Here is a 22,476-nt window from a genome sequence, read left to right as displayed (position 1 = left end):
AACATGCTGAGAGAGTAGAGGATGACTGGTGGGTTGTACAGTACTATTTAACATGAGAGACTAGAGAGGATGACTGGTGGGTTGTACAGTACTATTTAACATGCTGAGAGACTAGAGGATGACTGGTGGGTTGTACAGTACTATTTAACATGAGAGACTAGAGGATGACTGGTGGGTTGTACAGTACTATTTAACATGAGACTAGAGAGGGTGACTGGTGGGTTGTACAGTACTATTTAACATGAGAGAGTAGAGAGGATGACTGGTGGGTTGTACAGTACTATTTAACATGCTGAGAGAGTAGAGAGGATGACTGGTGGGTTGTACAGTACTATTTAACATGCTGAGAGAGTAGAGGATGACTGGTGGGTTGTACAGTACTATTTAACATGCTGAGAGACTAGAGAGGATGACTGGTGGGTTGTACAGTACTATTTAACATGAGAGACTAGAGAGGATGACTGGTGGGTTGTACAGTACTATTTAACATGAGAGAGTAGAGAGGATGACTGGTGGGTTGTACAGTACTATTTAACATGAGAGACTAGAGAGGATTACTTTGTGTGAATGTTTGATTCTGTGAGAAATAATTTCCAGGAGAAGAGAACAGTAAATCCATCCGTTCTCTTTCAAACATTTGTCCAGAGCACAAACTGATCTGGGACCAGGATACATTGCATCAAATAGTTCTCTCCCCTCCCCCAGACGTTACTGGAGACGACCACCAGTCTGTTGAACCATGACCTCCACTGGTCCCTGTCTCACCTGCGAGCGGCGGTCAGCAGGGGGCTCCACCCCCGTCAGGACCACTGTAACATCTGCCTGCAGCAGTACAGGAGACGGCAGGACAGCCCAGATGACATCATCATATTCAGGTCATCACCACAACACTCACATCCACGTGTGTTCTCTACCACCACTGTCATGACATCATCATATTCAGGTCATCACCACAACACTCTCAGTACGATGTTCTGATGGAGGAGGAGTGGTGTCTCATCTGTTTACAGTACAATGTTCTGATAGAGGAGGAATGGTGTCTCATCTGTTTACAGTACAATGTTCTGATGGAGGAGGAGTGGTGTCTCATCTGTTTACAGTACAATGTTCTGATAGAGGAGGAATGGTGTCTCTTCTGTTTACAGTACAATGTTCTGATAGAGGAGGAATGGTGTCAGATATATTTACAGTACAATGTTCTGATAGAGGAGGAATGGTGTCTCATCTGTTTACAGTACAATGTTCTGATAGAGGAGGAGTGGTGTCTCATCTGTTTACAGTACAATGTTCTGATAGAGGAGGAGTGGTGTCTCATCTGTTTACAGTACAATGTTCTGATAGAGGAGGACTGGTGTCTCATCTGTTTACAGTACAATGTTCTGATAGAGGAGGACTGGTGTCTCATCTGTTTACAGTACAATGTTCTGATAGAGGAGGACTGGTGTCTCATCTGTTTACAGTACAATGTTCTGATAGAGGAGGAATGGTGTCTCATCTGTTTACAGTACAATGTTCTGATAGAGGAGGAATGGTGTCAGATATATTTACAGTACAATGTTCTGATAGAGGAGGAATGGTGTCTCTTCTGTTTACAGTACAACGTTCTGATGGAGGAGGAATGGTGTCAGATCTGTTTACAGTACAATGTTCTGATAGAGGAGGACTGGTGTCTCATCTGTTTACAGTACAACGTTCTGATGGAGGAGGAATGGTGTCAGATATATTTACAGTACAATGTTCTGATAGAGGAGGAATGGTGTCTCATCTGTTTACAGTACAATGTTCTGATAGAGGAGGAATGGTGTCTCATCTGTTTACAGTACAGTGTTCTGATAGAGGAGTAATGATGTCAGATATATTTACAGTACCATGTTCTGATAGAGGAGGAATGGTGTCAGATCTGTTTACAGTACAATGTTCTGATAGAGGATGAATGGTGTCTCATCTGTTTACAGTACAATGTTCTGATAGAGGAGGACTGGTGTCTCATCTGTTTACAGTACAATGTTCTGATAGAGGAGGAATGGTGTCAGATATATTTACAGTACAATGTTCTGATAGAGGATGAATGGTGTCTCATCTGTTTACAGTACAATGTTCTGATAGAGGAGGAATGGTGTCAGATATATTTACAGTACAATGTTCTGATAGAGGAGGAATGGTGTCTCATCTGTTTACAGTACAATGTTCTGATAGAGGAGGAATGGTGTCAGATATATTTACAGTACAATGTTCTGATAGAGGAGGAATGGTGTCAGATATATTTACAGTACAATGTTCTGATAGAGGAGGAATGGTGTCAGATATATTTACAGTACAATGTTCTGATAGAGGAGGAATGGTGTCAGATATATTTACAGTACAATGTTCTGATAGAGGAGGAATGGTGTCAGATATATTTACAGTACAATGTTCTGATAGAGGAGGAATGGTGTCAGATCTGTTTACAGTACAATGTTCTGATAGAGGAGGAATGGTGTCAGATCTGTTTACAGTACAATGTTCTGATAGAGGAGAAGTGGTGTCAGATCTGTTTACAGTACAATGTTCTGATAGAGGAGGAGTGGTGTCAGATCTGTTTACAGTACAATGTTCTGATAGAGGAGGAGTGGTGTCAGATCTGTTTACAGTACAATGTTCTGATAGAGGAGGAATGGTGTCAGATCTGTTTACAGTACAATGTTCTGATAGAGGAGGAGTGGTGTCAGATCTGTTTACAGTACAATGATATGATGAATGCTGTTAACACCTTTTGTGTGTGTGTGTGTGTGTGTGTGTGTGTGTGTGTGTGTGTGTGTGTGTGTGTGTGTGTGTGTGTGTGTGTGTGTGTGTGTGTGTGTGTGTGTGTGTGTGTGTGTAGCTGCGGCCACCTGTACCACTGCCAGTGTCTGCAGAGGAAGGGGAGTGGCCACGCGGAGCCCAGGTTGCTGCAGGTCTGGAGCTGCTACAAGTGTATCTCTTCACAGAGAGGGAGGGGCGGGGACAGGGTCACCACGGAGACCGGGAGGGGGCGAAGCACCTCCCTCGCACAGGTCAGTCAGTGACATCACACAGAATATGACCTCAGACCTGTTAATGGGGTTGGTTGGTTGTGTGTTATTTTATAGTAGCTGCTCGTGAGAGGGGAGAGACAGGCTATGAGCTCACTGCCCACAAAATGAGGTGGAAACTGAGCTGCACTTCCTGACCTCCTGCCAAATGTATGACCATATTAGAGACACATATTTCCCTCAGATTACACAGAGCCACAAAGAATTCGAAAACAAACCCAATTTTGGTGAACTCAGAAGTTTACATACACTTAATTAGTATTTGGTAGCATTGCCTTTAAATTGTTATGGCTTCAATCCCGATATCGGGATAAGTGTCATCAACAACCGCTGAATAGCATAGCGCTACATACAATAAATATTACTACAAATATTTATATTAATGAAATCACAAGTGCAATATAGGAAAACACAGCTTAGCCTTTTGTTAATTCACTTGTCGTGTCAGATTTTGAAATTATGCTTTACGGCAAAAGCAATCCAAGCGTTTGTGTAAGTTTATCGTGCGATGCTACACTTAGCATCAGGTAGCTCGGTCACGAAAATCAGAAAAGCAATCAAATGAATCGTTTACCTTTGATGATCTTCGGATGTTTTCACTCACGAGACTCCCAGTTACACAACAAATGTTCCTTTTAAAGATTATTTTTAGATCCAAAATACCCCCGTTTGTTTGTCGCGTTATGTTCAGAAATCCATAGGAAAGAGAGGTCACGACAACACAGACGAAAATTCCAAATAGTTTCCATAATGTCCACAGAAACATGTCAAACGTTTTTTAGAATCACTCCTCAGGTTGTTTTTAAAATATATAATTGATAATATATCAACCGCACATGTCTTTCACAGTAGGAGAGGGGAAAACAATGGCTGTCCAAATTCTGTTGCGCGAGCAAAAGTTATGTGACCACTTGACGCCATGGTATCGTTCTGTCTCATTTTTCAAAATAAAAGCCTGAAACTATGTCTGAAGACGGTTGACACCTTGAGAAAGCGATAGGAAAAGGAATCTGGTTCATATCCCTGTAAATCCAGCAAAGGGAGTCTATGGAACATGGAGATTTCAAAAAAAGAAGCCACTTCCTGTTTTGATTTTCCTCAGGGTTTCGCCTGCAATATCAGTTCTGTTATACTCACAGACAATATTTGACAGTTTTTGAAACTTTAGTGTTTTCTATCCAATACTAATACTAATATGCATATATTAGCAACTGAGACTGAGGAGCTGACCGTTTACAATGGGCACCTTTTCATCCAAGCTACTCAATACTGCCCCTGCAGCCATAAAAATAAAAATGTAAACTTGGGTCAAACGCTTCAGGTAGACTTCTACAAGCTTCCCACAATAAGGTGGTTGAATGTTGGCCCTTCCTCCTGACAGAGCTGGTGTAACTGAGTCAGGTTTGTAGGCCTCCTTTTTGTAGGACCACGCTTTTTCAGTTCTGCCAACAAATGTTCTATGGGATTGAGGTCAGGGCTTTGTGATGGCCACTCCAATACTTTGATTTTGTTGTCCTCAAGCCATTTTGCCACAATGTTGGGAGTATGCTTGGGGTCATTGTCAATTTGGAAGACCCATTTGCGACCAAGCTTTAACTTCCTAACTGATGTCTTGAGATGTTGCTTCAATATATCCACATAATTTTCCAGCCTCATGCCATCCATGTTGTGAAGCGAACCAGTCCCTCCGGCAGCAAAGCACCCCCACAACATGATGCTGCCACCCACGTGCTTCACGGTTAGGATGGTGTTCTTCAGCTTGCAAGCCTCCCCCTTTCCTCCAAACATAACGATGGTCATTATGGCCAAACAGTTATATTTTTGTTTCATCAGACCAGTGGACATTTCTCCAAAAAGTACGATCTTTGTCCCCATGTGCAGATGCAAACCGTAGTTGGCATTTTTATGGCGGTTTTGGAGCAGTGGCTTCTTCCTTGCTGAGCGGCCTTTCAGGTTATGTCGATATAGGACTCGTTTTACTGTGGATATAGATACATTTATACCTGTTTCATCCAACATCTTCACAAGGTCCTTTGCTGTTGTTCTGGCATTGATTTGCACTTTTAGCAACAACGTACGTTCATCTCCTGAGCGGTATGACGGCTGTGTGGTCCCATGGTGTTTATACTTGCGTAATATTGTTTGTACAGATGTACATGGTACCTTCAGGCATTTGGAAATTGCTCCCAAGGATAAACCAGACTTGTGGAGGTCTACAATTGTTTTTCTGAGGTTTTGACTGATTTCTTTTTATTTCCCCATGGTATCAAGCAAAGAGGCACTGAGCCTTGAAATACATCCACAGGTACTCCTCCAATTGACTCAAATGTTGTCAATTAGCCTATCAGGAGCTTCTAAAGACATGACATCGTTTTCTGGAATTTTCCAAGCTATTTAAAGGCACTGTCAACTTAGTGTATGTAAACTTCTGACCCACTGCAATTGTGATACAGTGAATTATAAGTGAAATAATCTGTCTGTATACAATTGTTGGAAAAATGACGTGTGTCATGCACAAAGTAGATGTCCTAACCAACTTGTCAAAACTATAGTTTGTTAACAAGACATTTGTGGAGTGGTTGAAAAAACGAGTTTTAATGACTCCAACCTAAGTGTATGTAAACTTCCGACTTCAACTGTAACCTTTAGAGAAGCGACACACAACCAGACAACTGTCCTGCTAGATGACCTTTAGAGAAGCGACACACCAGTAGACAACTGTCCTGCTAGATAACCTTTAGAGAAGCGACACACCAGTAGACAACTGTCCTGCTAGATAACCTTTAGAGAAGCAACACACAACTAGACAACTGTCCTGCTAGATAACCTTTAGAGAAGCGACACACCAGTAGACAACTGTCCTGCTAGATAACCTTTAGAGAAGCAACACACCACTAGACAACTGTCCTGCTAGATAACCTTTAGAGAAGCAACACACCACTAGACAACTGTCCTGCTAGATAACCTTTAGAGAAGCGACACACCAGTAGACAACTGTCCTGCTAGATAACCTTTAGAGAAGCAACACACAACTAGACAACTGTCCTGCTAGATAACCTTTAGAGAAGCAACACACCAGTAGACAACTGTCCTGCTAGATAACCTTTAGAGAAGCGACACACAACTAGACAACTGTCCTGCTAGATAACCTTTAGAGAAGCGACACACCAGTAGACAACTGTCCTGCTAGATAACCTTTAGAGAAGCGACACACCAGTAGACAACTGTCCTGCTAGATAACCTTCAGAGAAGCGACACACAGAGCTCTCTTCCTCTCTCCATCTGTCTGTCACTTCATTGTGTTTTCTGATGGTCACCTCTCTTGTTGTTTTAGACCAACGTGATGTCCAGGGAAGCAGGGGATGATGGGAAAAGGGTAAGGAATGTTGTGGGTAACCTCTCATAGGTACCATCCAGCCAGCCCATCTGTCTGTCTTACACTCTCTCTCTCTCTCTGTCTGTTTCTCTCAATTCAAATTCAATTTAAGGGTTTTATTGTCATGGGAAACATGTTTACATTGCCTGTAGCAAGTGAAGTAGATAATAAACAACAGTGAAATATTAACAATACAGAGATCTCTCTCTCTCCTCTCTTTCTCGCTTACTCTCTCCTTACTCTCTCTCCTCTCTCTCTCGCTTACTCTCTCCTTTCTCTCTCTCCTCTCTCTCTCGCTTACTCTCTCCTTTCCCTCTCCTCTCTCTCTCTCGCTTACTCTCTCTCTCTCTCCTCTCTCTCTCGCTTACTCTCTCCTTTCCCTCTCCTCTCTCTCTCGCTTACTCTCTCCTTACTCTCTCTCTCTCTCTCTCGCTTTCTCTCTCCTTTCTCTCTCTCCTCTCTCTCTCGCTTACTCTCTCCTTTCCCTCTCCTCTCTCTCTCTCGCTTACTCTCTCTCTCTCTCCTCTCTCTCTCGCTTACTCTCTCCTTTCCCTCTCCTCTCTCTCTCGCTTACTCTCTCCTTACTCTCTCTCCTCTCTCTCTCGCTTACTCTCTCCTTTCTCTCTCTCCTCTCTCTCTCGCTTACTCTCTCCTTTCCCTCTCCTCTCTCTCTCTCGCTTACTCTCTCTCTCTCTCCTCTCTCTCTCGCTTACTCTCTCCTTTCCCTCTCCTCTCTCTCTCGCTTACTCTCTCCTTACTCTCTCTCCTCTCTCTCTCGCTTACTCTCTCTCTCTCTCCTCTCTTTCTCGCTTACTCTCTCCTTTCTCTCTCTCCTCTCTCTCTCGCTTACTCTCTCCTTACTCTCTCTCCTCTCTCTCTCGCTTACTCTCTCTCTCTCTCCTCTCTTTCTCGCTTACTCTCTCCTTTCTCTCTCTCCTCTCTCTCTCGCTTACTCTCTCCTTTCCCTCTCCTCTCTCTCTCTCGCTTACTCTCTCTCTCTCTCCTCTCTCTCTCGCTTACTCTCTCCTTTCCCTCTCCTCTCTCTCTCGCTTACTCTCTCCTTTCTCTCTCTCCTCTCTCTCTCGCTTACTCTCTCCTTTCTCTCTCTCCTCTCTCTCTCTCGCTTACTCTCTCCTTTCTCTCCTCTCTCTCTCGCTTACTCTCTCCTTTCTCTCTCTCCTCTCTCTCTCCTTTCTCTCTCTCCTCTCTCTCTCGCTTACTCTCTCCTTTCTCTCTCTCCTCTCTCTCGCTTACTCTCTTCTTTCTCTCTCTCCTCTCTCTCTCGCTTACTCTCTCCTTTCTCTCTCGCTTACTCTCTCCTTTCTCTCTCGCTTACTCTCTCCTTTCTCTCTCGCTTACTCTCTCCTTTCTCTCTCGCTTACTCTCTCCTTTCTCTCTCTTCTCTCTCGCTTACTCTCTCCTTTCTCTCTCGCTTACTCTCTCCTTTCTCTCTCGCTTACTCTCTCCTTTCTCTCTCTCCTCTCTCTCTCCTCTCTCCTTTCTCTCTCTCCTGTCTCGCTTACTCTCTCCTTTCTCTCTCTCCTCTCTCTCTCGCTTACTCTCTCCTTTCTCTCTCTCCTCTCTCTCTCGCTTACTCTCTCCTTTCTCTCTCTCTCGCTTACTCTCTCCTTTCTCTCTCTCTCTCTCTCGCTTACTCTCTCCTTTCTCTCTCTCCTCTCTCTCTCGCTTACTCTCTCCTTTCTCTCTCTCGCTTACTCTCTCCTTTCTCTCTCTCCTCTCTCGCTTACTCTCTTTCCTCTCTCCTTTCTCTCTCTCCTCTCTCTCTCGCTTACTCTCTCCTTTCTCTCTCTCTCTCTCTCTCGCTTACTCTCTCCTTTCTCTCTCTCTCTCTCGCTTACTCTCTCCTTTCTCTCTCTCCTCTTTCGCTTACTCTCTCCTTTCTCTCTCGCTACTCTCGCTTACTCTCTCCTTTCTCTCTCGCTACTCTCGCTTACTCTCTCGCTTACTCTCGCCTTTCTCTCTCTCCTCTCTCGCTTACTCTCTCCTTTCTCTCTCTCCTCTCTCGCTCACTCTCTCCTTTCTCTCTCGCTACTCTCGCTTACTCTCTCGCTTACTCTCTCCTTTCTCTCTCTCCTCTCTCGCTTACTCTCTCCTTTCTCTCTCTTCCCCTCCTGCTCTTTCTCTTAGTCTCTCTCCTCTCTCGCTTACTCTCTCCTCTCTCGCTTACTCTCTCCTCTCTCGCTTACTCTCTCCTCTCTCGCTTACTCTCTCCTCTCTCGCTTACTCTCTCCTTTCTCTCTCTCCTCTTTCGCTTACTCTCTCCTCTCTCGCTTACTCTCTCCTCTCTCGCTTACTCTCTCCTCTCTCGCTTACTCTCTCCTCTCTCGCTTACTCTCTCCTTTCTCTCTCTCCTCTTTCGCTTACTCTCTCCTCTCTCTCCTGTCTCTCTCCTCTCTCGCTTACTCTCTCCTTTCTCTCTCTCCTCTTTCGCTTACTCTCTCCTCTCTCGCTTACTCTCTCCTTTCTCTCTCTCCTCTCTCGCTTACTCTCTCCTTTCTCTCTCTTCCCCTCCTGCTCTTTCTCTTAGTCTCTCTCCTCTCTCGCTTACTCTCTCCTCTCTCGCTTACTCTCTCCTCTCTCGCTTACTCTCTCCTCTCTCGCTTACTCTCTCCTCTCTCGCTACTCTCTCCTTTCTCTCTCGCTACTCTCGCTTACTCTCTCGCTTACTCTCTCCTTTCTCTCTCGCTACTCTCGCTTACTCTCTCCTTTCTCTCTCTCTCCTGTCTCGCTTACTCTCTCCTTTCTCTCTCTCCTCTCTCACTTACTCTCTCCTTTCTCTCTCTCCTCTCTCACTTACTCTCTCCTTTCTCTCTCTCCTCTCTCACTTACTCTCTCCTTTCTCTCTCTCCTCTCTCGCTTACTCTCTCCTTTCTCTCTCGCTTACTCTCTCCTTTCTCTCTCTTCCCCTCCTGCTCTTTCTCTTAGTCTCTCTCCTCTCTCGCTTACTCTCTCCTCTCTCGCTTACTCTCTCCTCTCTCGCTTAATCTCTCCTTTCTCTCTCGCTACTCTCGCTTACTCTCTCACTTACTCTCTCCTTTCTCTCTCTCCTCTCTCGCTTACTCTCTCCTTTCTCTCTCGCTTACTCTCTCCTCTCTCGCTTACTCTCTCCTCTCTCGCTTACTCTCTCCTTTCTCTCTCGCTACTCTCGCTTACTCTCTCCTTTCTCTCTCGCTACTCTCGCTTACTCTCTCGCTTACTCTCTCCTTTCTCTCTCTCCTCTCTCGCTTACTCTCTCCTTTCTCTCTCTCCTCTCTCGCTTACTCTCTCCTTTCTCTCTCGCTACTCTCGCTTACTCTCTCGCTTACTCTCTCCTTTCTCTCTCTCCTCTCTCGCTTACTCTCTCCTTTCTCTCTCTTCCCCTCCTGCTCTTTCTCTTAGTCTCTCTCCTCTCTCGCTTACTCTCTCCTTTCTCTCCTGTCTCGCTTACTCTCTCCTCTCTCTCCTCTCTCGCTTACTCTCTCCTTTCTCTCTCTCCTCTCTCGCTTACTCTCTCCTTTCTCTCTCGCTACTCTCTCTCCTCTCTCGCTTACTCTCTCCTTTCTCTCTCTCCTCTCTCGCTTACTCTCTCCTTTCTCTCTCTCCTCTCTCGCTTACTCTCTCCTTTCTCTCTCTCCTACTCTCTCCTTTCTCTCTCTCCTCTCTCGCTTACTCTCTCCTTTCTCTCTCTCCTCTCTCGCTTACTCTCTCCTTTCTCTCTCTCCTCTCTCGCTTACTCCCTCCTTTCTCTCTCGCTACTCTCGCTCACTCTCTCGCTTACTCTCTCCTTTCTCTCTCTCCTCTCTCGCTTACTCTCTCCTTTCTCTCTCTCCTCTCTCGCTTACTCTCTCCTTTCTCTCTCTTCCCCTCCTGCTCTTTCTCTTAGTCTCTCTCCTGTCTCTCTTACTCTCTCCTGTCTCTCTCTCCTCTCTCTCCTCTCTCGCTTACTCTCTCCTCTCTCTCCTCTCTCGCTTACTCTCTCCTCTCTCTCCTCTCTCGCTTACTCTCTCCTCTCTCTCCTCTCTCGCTTACTCTCTCCTCTCTCTCCTCTCTCGCTTACTCTCTCCTTTCTCTCTCTCCTCTCTCTCCTCTCTCGCTTACTCTCTCCTCTCTCTCCTGTCTCACTTACTCTCTCCTTTCTCTCTCTCCCCCTCCTGCTCTTTCTCTTAGTCTCACTCTTCCCCTCCTGCTCTTTCTCTTAGTCTCTCTCTCATCCTCTATTTCTGTCTTTCACCTACTCTATATCAACAGTCCCCCCCCCAGGAGAAAATAAAGAACAGTGATTAGTTTTGTTGGTGTTTTCTCCAGCTAGCTGTATCTTGACTGTAGCAGACCATTCTGTCATCTGAATGGCGTGTAATTGGTTTATTCAAATTAGTTGTCTAGTAAATAAATATCCAAACACAGAGGCTGAGTTTAATGAAGGTTCTGGAAACACTCTCTCTCTCTCTCTCTCTGAGAGGCTGAGTTTAATGAAGGTTCTGGAAACACTCTCTCTCTCTCTGAGAGGCTGAGTTTATTGAAGGTTCTGGAAACACTCAATCACTTGTCCCTCTTTCTCTCCCTCTCTCTTTATCTCCCTCTCTCTCTCCCTCTCTCTCTCCCTCTTTCTCTCCCCCTCTCTCTCCCTCTCTCTCCCTCTTTCTCTCCCCCTCTCCCTCTCTCTCTCTCTCTCTCCCTCTTTCTCTCCCCCTCTCTCTCCCTCTCTCTCCCTCTCTCTCTCTCTCTCTCCCTCTCTCCCCCTCTCTCTCCCCCTCTCTCTCCCTTTCTCTCTCTCCCTCTTTCTCTCTCTCCCTTTTCTCTCTCTCCCTCTTTCTCTCTCTCCCTCTTTCTCTCTCTCCCTCTTTCTCTCTCTCCCTCTTTCTCTCTCTCCCTCTTTCTCTCTCTCCCTCTTTCTCTTCTTTCTCTCTCTCCCTCTTTCTCTCTCTCCCTCTTTCTCTCTCTCCCTCTTTCTCTCTCTCCCTCTTTCTCTCTCTCCCTCTTTCTCTCTCTCTTTCTCTCCCTCTCTCTCTCCCTCTTTCTCTCCCTCTTTCTCTCCCTCTCGCTCTCCTATGCTTAGGCCATGTTCCCTACATAGTGCACTACAAACCTACTGCACTCTATAGGTAATCTGGAGTATCCATTTGGTACGCAGGCTGTCTGTGGTGCCTGGTTGTTACTATGACGTCCAGCAGGCCGTCTGTGGTGCCTGGTTGTTACTACGACGTCCAGCAGGCTGTCTGTGGTGCCTGGTTGTTACTATGACATCCAGCAGGCTGTCTGTGGTGCCTGGTTGTTACTATGACGTCCAGCAGGCTGTCTGTGGTGCCTGGTTGTTACTATGACGTCCAGCAGGTTGTCTGTGGTGCCTGGTTGTTACTATGACGTCCAGCAGGCCGTCTGTGGTGTCTGGTTGTTACTATGACAGTGATGTCCAGCAGGCTGTCTGTGGTGCCTGGTTGTTACTATGACGTCCAGCAGGTTGTCTGTGGTGTCTGGTTGTTACTATGACGTCCAGCAGGCCGTCTGTGGTGTCTGGTTGTTACTATGACGTCCAGCAGATTGTCTGTGGTGCCTGGTTGTTACTATGACGGTGATGTCCAGCAGGCTCTCGGTCATAACCTGTTTATCCACTCATTTTAATTAAACTACCACCACAGCAAGACCCTAACCTCACACACACCTCACACACACCATACACACACACACACCATACACATACATACACACACACACCATACACACACACATACACACACACCACACACATACACACACACCATACACATACACACACACCATACACATACACACACACATACACATACATACACACACACACCATACACACACACACCATACACACACACACCATACACACACACACCATACACACACACACCATACACACACACACCATACACACACACACCATACACACACACCACACACACACCACACACACACCACACACACACCATACGCACACCATACACAAACAAGCCTACACACACTCATTCACTATAACTATGCCATACAACAGAAAATAGAGTATTAACACACACAACCACAGAGAAATAAATCCAGCACCTTCAGAATGTTTCACACCCCTTGACTTATTCCACATGATGTTGTTACAGCCTGAATTCAAAATGGATGACATTGACATTTTAGCTCATTTGTTGAAAATGCAATAGAGAAATATCTCATTTACATATTGCTAAATGACTTAAATGTAAATGTAAATGTAGTATTCAATCCCTTTGTTATGACAACTCCAAATTGAGCTCAGGTGGATCCAATTTCCTTTGATCATCCACAACTTGACTGGAGTCCACCTGTGACCAATACAAAAGAACCACACCTGTCTCTATATAAGGTCCCACAGCTGACAGTGCATGTCAGAGCAGGAACTATACCATGAAGTCGGAGGAACTGGAGAAACTGTCCCTTGATCTCACGGATAGAACTGTGAGGAATCAGATACACTATATAGACAGCAGTATGTGGAAACCCCTTCAAATGAGTGGATTTGGCCAGTTCAGCCATACATCTCCATACAGCCATGCAATCTCCATAGACAAACATTGGTAGTAGAATGGCCTTACTGAAGAGCTCAGTGACTTTCAATGCTGCACCGTCATAGGATGCCACCTTTCCAACAAGTCAGTGCGTCAAATTTCTCCCCACCTAGAGCTACCCCTGGTCAACTGTAAGTGCTGTTATTGTGAAGTGGAACTGTCTAGGAGCAACAACCGTTGACCTGTGAAATGGTAGGCCACACAAGTTGAAGCACAAAGTGCCTAAAACTCGTCTGTCCACGGTTGCAACACTGGCTCCCGAGTTCCAAACGGCCCCTGGAAGCAAAATCAGCACAAGAACTGTTCGTTGGGAACTTCATGAAATGAATTTCTGTGGTCCTGTGCACAAAGCAAGGTCCATATAGAAATTGTTTGTCGCGATCGGTGTGGAAGAACGTGACTGGGCCTGCACAGAGCCCTGACCTCAACCCCATCGAACACCTTTAGGATGAATTGGAACGCCGAGCTGCGAGCCAGGCCTAATCACCCAACATCAGTGCCAGACATCAATAATACTCTTGTGGCTGAATGGAAGCAAGTCCTCAGCAATGTTCTAGTGGAAAGTCTTCCCAGAGGAGTGGAGTCTGTTATAGCAGCAAAGGGGGGTACCAACTCCATATTAATGCCCATGATTTTGGAATAAGATGTTTGATGAGCAGTATGTGATGTCAACATGCTTTTGATCATGTAGTGTATCTGTGGAAGGGTATAAAACAATTTCTAGAGTGTTGAAAGTTTTCAAGAGCACAGTGGTCTCCAGTATTGGGAAATTTAACAAATATGGAACTAACCAGACTCTGCCTAGAGCTAGTGTCCGACCAAACTGAGCATCCGGGCAAGAAGGACCTTGGTCAGGGAGTTGACCAAAAACCCCAATGGCTGAGTTGGGAGAACCAGTCTCTACAGAACTTCACCAATCTGGGCTTTATGGGAGAGTGGCCAGACGGAAGCCACTCCTGAGAATAAGACAAATTACATCAAATATGGTGTTTTCAAAACAAGTCCTGTGAAATACTGAGCATAAGGCAAAATATCCTGTGGTCTGATCAGACTGAAATGGAACTCTTTGGTCTGAATACAATCAGGCACAGCTCATCACCTGTCTAACACCATCCCTACCGTGAAGCATGGTGGTGGCAGCATCATACTATGGGGATGCTTTTCAGCTGCAGGGACTGGGAGACTGGTAAGGATAGAGGAAACAGTGAATGGAGCCAAATACAGGCACAGAACCTGCTTCAGAGTGCGAACAACCTTAGACTGGGGTGAGGATATACGTTCCAACAGGACAATGACCCCGAGCCACAGCCAAGCAACAGTGGAATGGCTTCAGAACTAGAATGTGTCATTGAGTGGCCCACTCAAAGCTGATCCAGACTTCCCCAAGACGACTCAAAGCTGATCCAGACTTCCCCAAGACGACTCAAAGCTGATCCAGACTTCCCCAAAACGACTCAAAGCTGATCCAGACATCCCCAAGACGACTCAAAGCTGATCCAGACATCACCAAGACGACTCAAAGCTGATCCAGACATCCCCAAGACGACTCAAAGCTGATCCAGACTTCCCCAAGACGACTGAAAGCTCATCCAGACATCCCCAAGACGACTCCAAGCTGATCCAGACATCCCCAAGACGACTCCAAGCTGATCCAGACATCCCCAAGACGACTCCAAGCTGATCCAGACATCCCCAAGACGACTCAAAGCTTGACCCAGACATCACCAAGACGACTCCAAGCTGATCCAGACATCCCCAAGACGACTCCAAGCTGATCCAGACATCCCCAAGACGACTCAAAGCTTGACCCAGACATCACCAAGACGACTCCAAGCTGATCCAGACATCCCCAAGACGACTCCAAGCTGATCCAGACATCCCCAAGACGACTCAAAGCTTGACCCAGACATCCCCAAGACGACTCAAAGCTGATCCAGACATCCCCAAGACGACTCAAAGCTGACCCAGACTTCCCCAAGACGACTCAAAGCTGATCCAGACTTCCCCAAGACGACTCAGCTGCAATCGCCCCCAAAGGTGCTTTTACGAAGTATTGACCCAGGTGTGAACACTTCTATAAATGAGATTTCTTTATTTAAAAAATAATAATAATTCATGGGGTATTGTGTGTAGATGGGTGAGAGAAAACAAATCAATGTAATCCATTTTGAATTCAGGCTGTAACACAACAAGATGTAGACGAAGTCAAGGGTAATTGACACGTTCTGATCCATCACACTATCAGTGCTTTGCTGTTCACCGTCCCAGAATCCCTCACATCTCTCTATCTCTCTCTGTTCGCGTTTGAAAATGTCATCTCACCAATCAGACAACACACACACACACACACCTGTTTAGCCTCCAGTCAATGTTGTAAATGTCACTTCGACCCTGCATTTATCTTAAATAACTGACTTTTCAAAACAGATGATCTTTCTCTTGTTTGTCGTTGCCGTTCAGCCAATCTTCATGCAGGTCAGGTTTGATGGGTTTTTCCTCAGGCGCATTTTACAGTTATTAAAAAGATCCAAATCATCAGAGTGGAAACTGTTTTATTCTGTTCCTTTTCTGTTCATTGAAGCCTGTCAACAGTGGAGGTCTTTGGAGCTACTATAGTGTCCTATAGATGAGAGATGTGGATAGTGTCCTGGAGATGTGGATAGTGTCCTGGAGATGAGAGATGTGGATAGTGTCCTAGAGATGAGAGATGTGGATAGTGTCCTGGAGATGAGAGATGTGGATAGTGTCCTAGAGATGAGAGATGTGGATAGTGTCCTGGAGATGAGAGATGTGGATAGTGTCCTATAGATGAGAGATGTGGATAGTGTCCTGGAGATGTGGATAGTGTCCTATAGATGAGAGATGAGGATAGTGTCCTAGAGATGAGGATAGTGTCCTATAGATGAGAGATGAGGATAGTGTCCTAGAGATGTGGATAGTGTCCTATAGATGAGAGATGTGGATAGTGTCCTGGAGATGAGAGATGTGGATAGTGTCCTATAGATGAGAGATGTGGATAGTGTCCTGGAGATGAGAGATGTGGATAGTGTCCTATAGATGAGAGATGTGGATAGTGTCCTGGAGATGAGAGATGTGGATAGTGTCCTATAGATGAGAGATGTGGATAGTGTCCTGGAGATGAGAGATGTGGATAGTGTCCTATAGATGAGAGATGTGGATAGTGTCCTGGAGATAGATGAGAGATGAGGATAGTGTCCTAGAGATGAGGAGAGAGATGAGGATAGTGTCCTAGAGATGATGATAGTGTCCTAGAGATGAGGATAGTGTCCTAGAGATGAGGATAGTGTCCTAGAGATGAGGATAGTGTCCTAGAGATGAGGATAGTGTCCTAGAGATGAGAGGTGTCCTAGAGATAGTGTCCTAGAGATGAGGATAGTGTCCTAGAGATGAGGATAGTGTCCTCAGATGAGGATAGTGTCCTAGAGATGAGGATAGTGTGATAGTGTCCTAGAGATAATAGATGTGGATAGTGTCCTAGAGATGAGAGCTGGGTATAGTGTCCTCAGATGAGGATAGTGTCCTGGAGATGAGGATAGTGTCCTGGAGATGAGGATAGTGTCCTGGAGATGAGGATAGTGTCCTGGATAGTGTCCTGGAGATGAGGATAGTGTCGTCCTGGAGATGTGGATAGTGTCCTGGAGATGTGGATAGTGTCCTGGAGATGTGGATAGTGTCGTCCTGGAGATGTGGATAGTGTCCTGGAGATGTGGATAGTGTCCTGGAGATGAGGATAGTGTCCTAGAGATGAGGATAGTGTCCTAGAGATGTGGATAGTGTCCTAGAGATGAGGATAGTGTCCTGGAGATGTGGATAGTGTCCTAGAGATGAGGATAGTGTCCTAGAGATGAGGATAGTGTCCTAGAGATGTGAGATGTGGATAGTGTCCTAGAGATGTGAGATGTGGATAGTGTCCTAGAGATGAGGATAGTGTCCTAGAGATGAGGATAGTGTCCTGGAGATGTGGATAGTGTCCTAGAGATGAGGATAGTGTCCTAGAGATGAGGATAGTGTCCTAGAGATGAGGATAGTGTCCTAGAGATGTGGATAGTGTCCTAGAGATGTGGATAGTGTCCTAGAGATGAGGATAGTGTCCTAGAGATGAGGATAGTGTCCTAGAGATGAGGATAGTGTCCTAGAGATGAGGATAGTGTCCTAGAGATGAGGATAGTGTCCTAGAGATGAGGATAGTGTCCTAGAGATGAGAGATGTGGATAGTGTCCTAGAGATGTGAGATGTGGATAGTGTCCTAGAGATGAGGATAGTGTCCTAGAGATGAGGATAGTGTCCTAGAGATGAGGATAGTGTCCTAGAGATGAGGATAGTGTCCTAGAGATGTGGATAGTGTCCTAGAGATGTGGATAGTGTCCTAGAGATGAGGATAGTGTCCTAGAGATGAGGATAGTGTCCTAGAGATGAGGATAGTGTCCTAGAGATGAGGATAGTGTCCTAGAGATGTGGATAGTGTCCTAGAGATGTGGATAGTGTCCTAGAGATGAGGATAGTGTCCTAGAGATGGGGATAGTGTCCTAGAGATGGGGATAGTGTCCTAGAGATGGGGATAGTGTCCTAGAGATGGGGATAGTGTCCTAGAGATTTGGATAGTGTCCTAGAGATGAGAGATGGGGATAGTGTCCTAGAGATGAGGATAGTGTCCTAGAGATGAGGATAGTGTCCTAGAGATGAGGATAGTGTCCTAGAGATGAGGATAGTGTCCTAGAGATGTGAGATGTGGATAGTGTCCTAGAGATGAGGATAGTGTCCTAGAGATGAGAGATGTGGATAGTGTCCTAGAGATGTGAGATGTGGATAGTGTCCTAGAGATGAGGATAGTGTCCTAGAGATGAGGATAGTGTCCTAGAGATGAGGATAGTGTCCTGGAGATGAGGATAGTGTCCTGGAGATGTGGATAGTGTCCTAGAGATGAGGATAGTGTCCTAGAGATGAGGATAGTGTCCTAGATATGTGGATAGTGTCCTAGAGATGTGAGATGTGGATAGTGTCCTAGAGATGAGAGATGTGGATAGTGTCCTAGAATTGAGGATAGTGTCCTAGAGATAGAGATAGTGTCCTAGAATTGAGGATAGTGTCCTAGAATTGAGGATAGTGTCCTAGAGATGTGAGATGTGGATAGTGTCCTAGAATTGAGGATAGTGTCCTAGAATTGAGGATAGTGTCCTAGAATTGAGGATAGTGTCCTAGAGATGTGGATAGTGTCCTAGTGATGAGAGATGTGGATAGTGTCCTAGAGATGAGAGATGTGGATAGTGTCCTAGAGATGAGAGATGTGGATAGTGTCCTAGAATTGAGGATAGTGTCCTAGAGATGAGGATAGTGTCCTAGAGATGAGGATAGTGTCCTAGAGATGAGGATAGTGTCCTGGAGATGAGGATAGTGTCCTAGAGATGTGGATAGTGTCCTAGAGATGAGGATAGTGTCCTAGAGATGAGGATAGTGTCCTAGAGAGGATAGTGTCCTAGAGATGATAGTGTCCTAGAGATGATAGTGTCCTAGAGATGATAGTGTCCTAGAGATGATAGTGTCCTAGAGATGATAGTGTCCTAGAGATGATAGTGTCCTAGAGATGATAGTGTCCTAGAGATGAGGATAGTGTCCTAGAGATGAGGATAGTGTAGATGAGGATAGTGTAGATGAGGATAGTGTCCTAGAGATGAGGATAGTGTCCTAGAGATGAGGATAGTGTCCTAGAGATGAGGATAGTGTCCTAGAGATGAGGATAGTGTCCTAGAGATGTGGATAGTGTCCTAGAGATGAGGATAGTGTCCTAGATATGAGGATAGTGTCCTAGATATGAGGATAGTGTCCTAGAGATGATAGTGTCCTAGAGATGAGGATAGTGTCCTAGATATGAGGATAGTGTCCTAGAGATGATAGTGTCCTAGAGATGAGGATAGTGTCCTAGAGATGATAGTGTCCTAGAGATGATAGTGTCCTAGAGATGAGGATAGTGTCCTAGAGATGAGGATAGTGTCCTAGATATGAGGATAGTGTCCTAGAGATGAGGATAGTGTCCTAGAGATGGGGATAGTGTCCTAGAGATGAGGATAGTGTCCTAGAGATGAGGATAGTGTCCTAGAGATGAGGATAGTGTCCTAGAGATGGGGATAGTGTCCTAGAGATGGGGATAGTGTCCTAGAGATGAGGATAGTGTCCTAGAGATGAGGATAGTGTCCTAGAGATGAGGATAGTGTCCTAGAGATGAGGATAGTGTCCTAGAGATGAGGATAGTGTCCTAGAGATGAGGATAGTGTCCTAGAGATGAGGATAGTGTCCTAGAGATGAGGATAGTGTCCTATAGAGACCACATATAAGACGTTTAATAGATGAGTGTTTTATTTGATTCTGTGGGGGATAATCCATCTATTCTCTGAGCTGAACTCTGTTCTTATACGTTTCACAACCCTTAAATCAACCGTATAACCAATCAACCAACGTCTGTGGCTGATCCATGCTGATGTGTTGTGGCTGATCCATGCTGATGTGTTGTGGCTGATCCATGCTGATGTGTTGTGGCTGATCCATGTGATGTGTTGTGTTGTGGCTGATCCATGCTGATGTGTTGTGGCTGATCCATGCTGATGTGTTGTGGCTGATCCATGCTGATGTGTTGTGGCTGATCCATGCTGTTGTGTTGTGGCTGATCCATGCTGATGTGATGTGTTGTGGCTGATCCATGTGATGTGTTGTGGCTGATCCATGTGATGTGTTGTGGCTGATCCATGTGATGTGTTGTGGCTGATCCCTGCTGATGTGATGTGTTGTGGCTGATCCATGCTGATGTGTTGTGGCTGATCCATGCTGATGTGATGTGTTGTGGCTGATCCATGTGATGTGTTGTGGCTGATCCATGTGATGAGTTGTGGCTGATCCCTGCTGATGTGATGTGTTGTGGCTGATCCATGCTGATGTGATGTGTTGTGGCTGATCCATGCTGATGTGTTGTGGCTGATCCATGCTGATGTGTTGTGGCTGATCCATGCTGATGTGTTGTGGCTGATCCATGCTGTTGTGTTGTGGCTGATCCATGCTGATGTGTTGTGGCTGATCCATGTGATGTGTTGTGGCTGATCCATGTGATGTGTTGTGGCTGATCCATGCTGATGTGATGTGTTGTGGCTGATCCATGTGATGTGTTGTGGCTGATCCATGCTGATGTGATGTGTTGTGGCTGATCCATGCTGATGTGTTGTGGCTGATCCATGCTGTTGTGTTGTGGCTGATCCATGCTGATGTGTTGTGGCTGATCCCTGCTGATGTGATGTGGCTGATCCATGCTGATGTGATGTGTTGTGGCTGATCCCTGCTGATGTGTTGTGGCTGATCCATGCTGATGTGTTGTGGCTGATCCATGCTGATGTGTTATGGCTGATCCATGTGATGTGTTATGGCTGATCCATGCTGATGTGTTGTGTTGTGGCTGATCCATGCTGATGTGTTGTGGCTGATCCATGTGATGTGTTATGGCTGATCCATGCTGATGTGTTGTGTTGTGGCTGATCCATGCTGATGTGTTATGGCTGATCCATGCTGATGTGTTGTGGCTGATCCATGCTGATGTGTTGTGTTGTGGCTGATCCATGCTGATGTGTTGTGTTGTGGCTGATCCATGCTGATGTGTTGTGGCTGATCCATGTGATGTGTTATGGCTGATCCATGTGATGTGTTATGGCTGATCCATGCTGATGTGTTGTGGCTGATCCATGTGTTGTGTTGTGGCTGATCCATGCTGATGTGTTGTGTTGTGGCTGATCCATGCTGATGTGTTGTGGCTGATCCATGCTGATGTGTTATGGCTGATCCATGCTGATGTGTTGTGGCTGATCCATGCTGATGTGTTATGGCTGATCCATGCTGATGTGTTATGGCTGATCCATGCTGATCCATGCTGATGTGTTGTGGCTGATCCATGTGTTGTGTTGTGGCTGATCCATGCTGATGTGTTGTGTTGTGGCTGATCCATGCTGATGTGTTGTGGCTGATCCATGCTGATGTGTTGTGGCTGATCCATGCTGATGTGTTATGGCTGATCCATGCTGATGTGTTATGGCTGATCCATGTGATGTGTTATGGCTGATCCATGCTGATGTGTTGTGGCTGATCCATGCTGATGTGTTATGGCTGATCCATGCTGATGTGTTGTGGCTGATCCATGCTGATGTGTTGTGGCTGATCCATGCTGATGTGATGTGTTGTGGCTGATCCATGCTGATGTGTTGTGGCTGATCCATGCTGATGTGATGTGTTGTGGCTGATCCATGCTGATGTGATGTGTTGTGGCTGATCCATGCTGATGTGTTGTGGCTGATCCATGCTGATCCATGCTGATGTGATGTGTTGTGGCTGATCCATGCTGATGTGTTGTGTTGTGGCTGATCCATGCTGATGTGATGTGTTGTGGCTGATCCATGCTGATGTGATGTGTTGTGGCTGATCCATGCTGATGTGATGTGTTGTGGCTGATCCATGCTGATGTGTTGTGGCTGATCCATGCTGATGTGTTGTGGCTGATCCATGCTGATGTGTTATGGCTGATCCATGCTGATGTGTTGTAGGTGTTTGCTGAGACCACGTTGGACCCCCAGCAGAGTCAGTCCTGGGACCAGCTACGATGTCTCTACAGAGGACCTTCCAGGGTAGGTCTGCTACTCCTTTCTGTGTTTCTCCCTCTCCTCTCTCATGTTATGTTCCTCTCTGCATTGAAACGTGGAAGACGTCACCGTCTGTAAGTGGATACACTAAAGGATTAGCTGGCATCAATACTTCCTATTGCTGACTGGGCTTCAAATAATGATGGAGAGAGACAGGCAGGCAGAGAGACAGGCAGGCAGAGAGACAGGCAGGCAGAGAGACAGGCAGGCAGAGAGACAGGCAGGCAGAGAGACAGGCAGGCAGAGAGACAGGCAGGCAGAGAGACAGGCAGGCAGAGAGACAGGCAGGCAGAGAGACAGGCAGGCAGAGAGACAGGCAGAGAGGCAGGCAGGCAGAGAGACAGGCAGGCAGAGAGACAGGCAGGCAGAGAGACAGGCAGGCAGAGAGGCAGGCAGGCAGGCAGAGAGGCAGGCAGGCAGGCAGAGAGGCAGGCAGGCAGGCAGAGAGACAGGCAGGCAGGCAGAGAGACAGGCAGGCAGGCAGAGAGACAGGCAGGCAGGCAGGCAGAGACAGACAGGCAGGCAGGCAGGCAGAGGCAGGCAGGCAGGCAGGCAGAGAGACAGGCAGGCAGGCAGGCAGAGAGACAGGCAGGCAGAGAGACAGGCAGGCAGGCAGGCAGAGAGACAGGCAGGCAGGCAGAGACAGGCAGGCAGGCAGAGACAGGCAGGCAGGCAGAGACAGGCAGGCAGAGAGACAGGCAGGCAGGCAGAGAGACAGACAGACAGGCAGGCAGAGACAGACAGGCAGGCAGGCAGAGACAGACAGGCAGGCAGGCAGAGACAGGCAGGCAGGCAGGCAGAGAGAC

General features: G+C 46.3%; 1 pseudogene; it reads left to right on the top strand.

Annotated features, from left to right (window-relative positions):
- Nucleotides 1-22,476, top strand: part of LOC124020875 — a 131,918-nt pseudogene that overhangs the window by 99,128 nt on the left and 10,314 nt on the right.

This window comes from Oncorhynchus gorbuscha, unplaced genomic scaffold (assembly GCF_021184085.1).
Source record: "Oncorhynchus gorbuscha isolate QuinsamMale2020 ecotype Even-year unplaced genomic scaffold, OgorEven_v1.0 Un_scaffold_962, whole genome shotgun sequence".
Classification (NCBI taxonomy): Eukaryota; Metazoa; Chordata; class Actinopteri; order Salmoniformes; family Salmonidae; genus Oncorhynchus; species Oncorhynchus gorbuscha.
The sequence above is the reverse complement of the archived record's forward strand: the minus strand, read 5'-3'. Positions and strand labels throughout refer to the sequence as shown.